This window comes from Alexandromys fortis, unplaced genomic scaffold (genome assembly GCF_014885135.2).
Source record: "Alexandromys fortis isolate MF-2015 unplaced genomic scaffold, M_Fortis_MF-2015_v1.1 scaffold_60, whole genome shotgun sequence".
Taxonomy (NCBI): domain Eukaryota; kingdom Metazoa; phylum Chordata; class Mammalia; order Rodentia; family Cricetidae; genus Alexandromys; species Alexandromys fortis.
Window position 1 is genome coordinate 512649 of NW_026067946.1, and position 5351 is coordinate 517999.

General features: G+C 42.5%; 1 pseudogene; it reads right to left on the reverse strand.

Annotated features, from left to right (window-relative positions):
* Positions 1-4537: 4537 nt before the first annotated feature.
* LOC126505966 (ATP synthase F(0) complex subunit C1, mitochondrial-like) lies at positions 4538-4933 on the reverse strand (annotated as a pseudogene).
* Between the last annotated feature and the right edge of the window lie 418 nt (positions 4934-5351).

Sequence of the window (5351 nt, forward strand, 5' to 3'; positions counted from 1 at the left end):
AGTGAGACTACAGGTAGGCAGGTCTAAGAGAAACTGCTCAGAGCATCCAGAGGAGGACTTGATCTTACTACACCCTGTGTTCTTGGAGAAATTTCTGTTTTCCCCGCAAGCAGCCCAGTGCTCACTCTACTGAAGCTCAGAGATTAATTAGGACCTAGAAGAATAATATGGTTGTCATCAGGGACTTAATAGAATGTGTAGGTGTTAATGACACGGTAACAGTATGGTGATGTTCACAAATCAAAATGTAAGTTACAAATCTACATCATATATATTTACATGTTTATGTTACAACTAAACCAATATGAACTACATATGAATTACACATGTATTTGAAGTAATTACTCCCATCAGAGTCTTTCATAAATATAAGTGAATGTGTAAGCAACATGTGCCCATACTTTGGAGTGATTCCTCTGGCTAGTACATAATTTTGCTACTGATACTTGGCCCTGCACAGATAATAGGATCTGTTTTCAGATGTGAGCTACTTTCCTTACAGCAAGGGTTTATGTGTTTGTTTTATAAGAAGCAGATAATATATACTTGTATGAAAATGTCTTTATGAAACCTATTACTATGTACAATGGATATGATCTATGCCCAATAATAAATGTGCTTTGTGAGCTGTATTCAGAGGCAGTTGCACTGTCTCACCTTTGTTGTGTGCAAGCATCTAGAGACAAAACATAAATTACAAGCATTGCTGTGTTCCCATAAAAACATTATCGGCAAACCTAGGGAACTGAATTTGGCACAAGAATTATTAAATACAGATTCTTGAGCTGAGTGGGGAGGCAATCTTTTCCTGAGTTTTGTCCCACTGAAACCAAATAGATTCGAAATGCATTTGGAGATAAAATGTACTTTTGATGGGTATTGATGGGGGTGTTGCTAGGGCATTAGTTTGGGGAGGGAGGCCTCCCATGGAGTGGGCATCACCAGTCAGCGATTGCCCACATTTGAAGAGTTCTGAGGGAAAACGGTTGTGAGGTTGGCTGCCCTCACATGGTCCGTGTAAGGAAGTATGTCTAATAATAACCGCTTTTGTCATCAGACTCCACCTTCTTCAGACTTTCTATGTGGATTCAGCCACAGTATCTTGCCAGGGATATTAGAGTTTCAGTGTGGGACTGGCTTCTGGAAGGAAGGACAGGTAGTTACTGGGTCCTCTGCCTTTACTCTTATCATTACAGTATGCAGATGGCCATCTTTGGAATACTCAACCCTTGACTCATAAGCCAATATAATCTATCACCATTTGCAATANTTCTGTTGAACCCATTTCTTTAGAAAAATCCCATTTAATACAATGCCAACTAACAATATTTTCAAGTGATTAAGGCCAGGGTGCATCTTTTTTTCCATTCTGTAGGTAACACACCACATATCATCTTCAGTATACAAGATGCAGCTGAGTTCTTTTTCAGACCTTACCGAACTTTCTTCTACTCTGTACAGCTGAGGGCAGATTTCTGTTCTTGGCAGATATCTGTGGCCAAAGGCAAACCTGACATGTGGACCACCACTCCCTGAAGAGGTAACAAACACACTGCTATTGACAACATGCACATCCTCTCTGAAACAGGCCAGAGTCCAAACACAACATGCTGTAGTTGAGTGTCTTCTAGAAATGATGTTTTCAGCTATGGACTTTGTAGATATTTTGAGATGTTTAACCCCTAAGACCCTTTCAGAATAGTGTCATTTCCTGCGTCTTCTATGCTCCCATTTGGTTTCTTCTTCATACTAGATAGAGTTATGCTAACTATATCTAAGGAAAAACTTGGGACCTATTTGAATTTCATGCTCCTAAGACTTGTTTCCCTAGTTATCACTGTTTTTATTAACATTTCAGAGCGCACACACACAATGCGTTTCTAATGTATCTGTCCAAGAGACATATTGATTCGCAAAGGAAATAACAAACAATTGATTGTATTGTCGCAGGGGATTTTCAGTAAGAGTGGAACTGGCAAAAGATTGAAAGACACTTAAATGCAACATTTTATTCATGGGGGACATCAGCCCTCTCCACTTGAAGCAACATGAAAAGTTCCCTATTTTCTTCATTGTGATCCAAATTAAAGCAAAGTTTAATTAAAGTTTCATTAAAGCGAGATCTTTTATAGTCCCGGGTAGCATCTTTTTCTTTGAGCCAAATATGTTTTAGAATGGCAGGCTTTCATCTTGAGTTTTTAGTGATGCACGGAGGGAAGAAAGAGAATAGATACACCATTAATGAGGCATGATGCAGCTCAGCCAAGAGCAGTAAGCTCCAGGTGTTCCTCCAGTTCTCACCAAGACTGAATCTGCCCAGAGTCACCTAAAAGCTCTTCTCACAGGCAAGTCTCCTAAGGCGAGCTGCCATCGTGATACTTCATTTGTGATTCTGCCCCTTTATCTGGGCTTCCTATGGCATCCTCAGCTCTTCAGCTATTGTTTTTACCCGTCAATATTGTGATACCCATTCTCTTCCCATCTCTCTCTTTCTTTAGTTTCTCCATGACACCACCCTCTTTTTTTTTTTTTGTAAATAACCTGCTCATATCGTCCACCCCTTTAAACATCAAACATCTCTTCTCCTTGTGAAGAAGTGGCACATTCTCACTGTGAAGACATGGCACTTTCATTCGTTCAGTTTTCTCCACGGCCTCGTACAGCATGGCATTACCACCTGCCAATGAATTTCAAAATTGCTTCTATATTGGAGAGGAACATGTGGAGCACCAATAAAGAAATATATATTTTCTTAGCTGAGATTCCCCGAAAAACACACTCTGAAGGAGAAATGTTCATGCAAGGAGATTGCACAGGAGCTGTCTGAAGAAGAACATTTAGGAGAGTACAATGGAGCCAAGGTTGGACGGATCAGCCTTGAATATATAGGTGAAGCTGAGACTTCAAATGATCGACAAGAAACTCTGGCACCAAAACAACTCTTTAGAGACACATCCTTAGCTAACTGGTCTACCAGAGCCAGAAGAGTCCTTCTCACAGCCATGGCTCTTGAGGAAGAACAGTTCCTAGTTCTGCCCTCACTACTTGATTAGACTCTCAACTTTAAGGTCCCTCCACCTCCCATAAACTTATAACATGGCTTGGATTGGTATTTGATCCAACTAGGGTCATGGGAATCCCATAGGAAAGAAAGAGGCTTTCCCCAAGGAAACAGTAAGAACTAGTCATGGTGTGTTTGAAAGGATGAGGTTCTAAGTCCTTGGTTCCTATGCCAAATCATGAAATTGTATACAAGAAAATTTATCTGAGAGCATTCTCTTGAACGATAGAGGATTTAATACTCTGGGAGAAACCCTGGGAAATGACTGCACTACTAACTAGAGCTACTCCTGAAAGCATGGCAGAAAGATGGCTCTCATCCAGCGTCACTGGATGGCAGAAGCCTTTTCACAGGACAGAAAGGAATTGAAAACCTCAAAGACAGCCATGCTGGAATAGACTCATAAGTCTGGATGGCGCCCCAAGTGACGTCTCATGCAACGGTCATCAGGAATGAGCTTGTCAGGGAGGCACAAACGGCAATGACAAAGCTCAGCGGTGGCTCCTTTCTGTTCTACGGGGCAGGCCGGAGGAAAGTCCATTGTAGAACAGGTTAGTATCCGAAATAATGAGGGCAGTGCTTAGATGCAGGGAGCCAGGTATGCATAATGTACAGTGTAATAATCGTACTAACTGCAAGATGTTCTTGTAGAGTACTACAGAGATGCTGACTTAAAGACAAAGTACTGGGGAGATGATACATCAGAACTCAGCTGAAACCCTTTGAAAATAGTAGGCATGGAGGACCCAAAAGTTGATGTTTCTTGTCTAGTTCAAAAATTTCTCATCTAATTTTTAACTCAAGCCATTTTTTCTGACAGTGTCAGAGAAATAAACCAAGATAATTTAGTAACCTTACATCAGAATTCTCGTTAGTCTTTTTTTTGAAAGAGACACGCCTTTATTTTCTCAGGTAACTGTACAGCAAGGCAGGGGAAATTTGAAAACATGTCCGTGGATATGGGCATAAGACTTAGGCAGAAAATGTCCACTGGTTTCTTAAAATAAGGTATCATCAGTGCTGGTACAAGAGGCCTTGAGGAACTTTTGCTAAACCCCAGGAGAAGAATAATGACGCATGGCCCTGTGTACCTGAAGCAAGGTCATGATATTTGCAACAGAGACTGGCCTGGCATTTGAGAAATAGCTTCCGGTCTGCTACTGGGCTTTTGTTAGTGACACAGTGCTTGCCCGTGGAACATCAAGTGACCGTACACCAAAACGGCAGCTGGTCATCATGAACTGGGCAAGGGGTATCAAAACTGGGCCTGAACAGAACACGTAGAGGGCCGGAACAACCTCCAGGAAGCGGTAACTAAGGAGAATTGTCTTCTGTGAAAAAAAAAAAAAATAGAATAAGTTCAAACTGACATTCAGCGATTTTTTTTTTAAAAAGAGAAATGCTGGGTTTAGCAGCAAAGCTTAGCAAACTCCGGCACCAGGACTGGCCGGGACGGATGAATGATCCCAGGTAACCTCACAAGGTTAAGAGCATGAGGATGGCCACCATCAAACAAAAGAGCCGCAGTGGCCTCAGACAGAGCAAAGTCCAGAAGGGCCTAAAAGAAGACCTGCTGCTTGAGAGACTGGTTCCTGGAATATCCAATAACCAAATCCCATTTTAATGCCCACCCCGATCCAGGCACACCAACCATGCCACACAAATAAGCTTCCGTGAACTTGGTTGTTTTGTCCCGGAAACGACACAGGTCTGGAACTACCATCTGGCCACCCGGAGCGCGGAGCTGCTTCAGGAAAGCTGTTTATCTGGGGCCTCCCTGCTCTGGAGGGAGGCAGACACAGGTCGGATGAGACCTCTGCTACAGGAGGAGACCAGAACTGGAGAAGAGATCACTGCCTTGGTGGTCTGCATTTTTTCAATCTGCACTCTCGTTCTGCAGCAGCCCCGGCTCAGCCCACAGTGCTCTCACCGGAGACAGACTCCGACATTCAACAATCCTTCAATTATTTCATATGCCATGCTAATCTAGGCAAAGTCTGAGCTCCATGGTTCCTCTGCTTAGCGAGTCAGTTATCTCCTCAGCCTATATTTCCCCCCCTCCCCATTCCTGTGGTCTTGAGTTTGGCCTCTGTTTAAGCCTTCCTGCCCCTCTGGCCCAGGAATGGTGACACTGGAACCTAACTTAGTATTCACCCCCAAGTGATTCCATAAAGTGTCCCAGAAGATTAGACTGGAGGAAATGAGTCCCGTGGTATTTGACTAGGGATTTTCTATAAAAATAAATTCAGGAAAATATTGTGTCCATCTTATAGCTTTAAATTTTTAAACT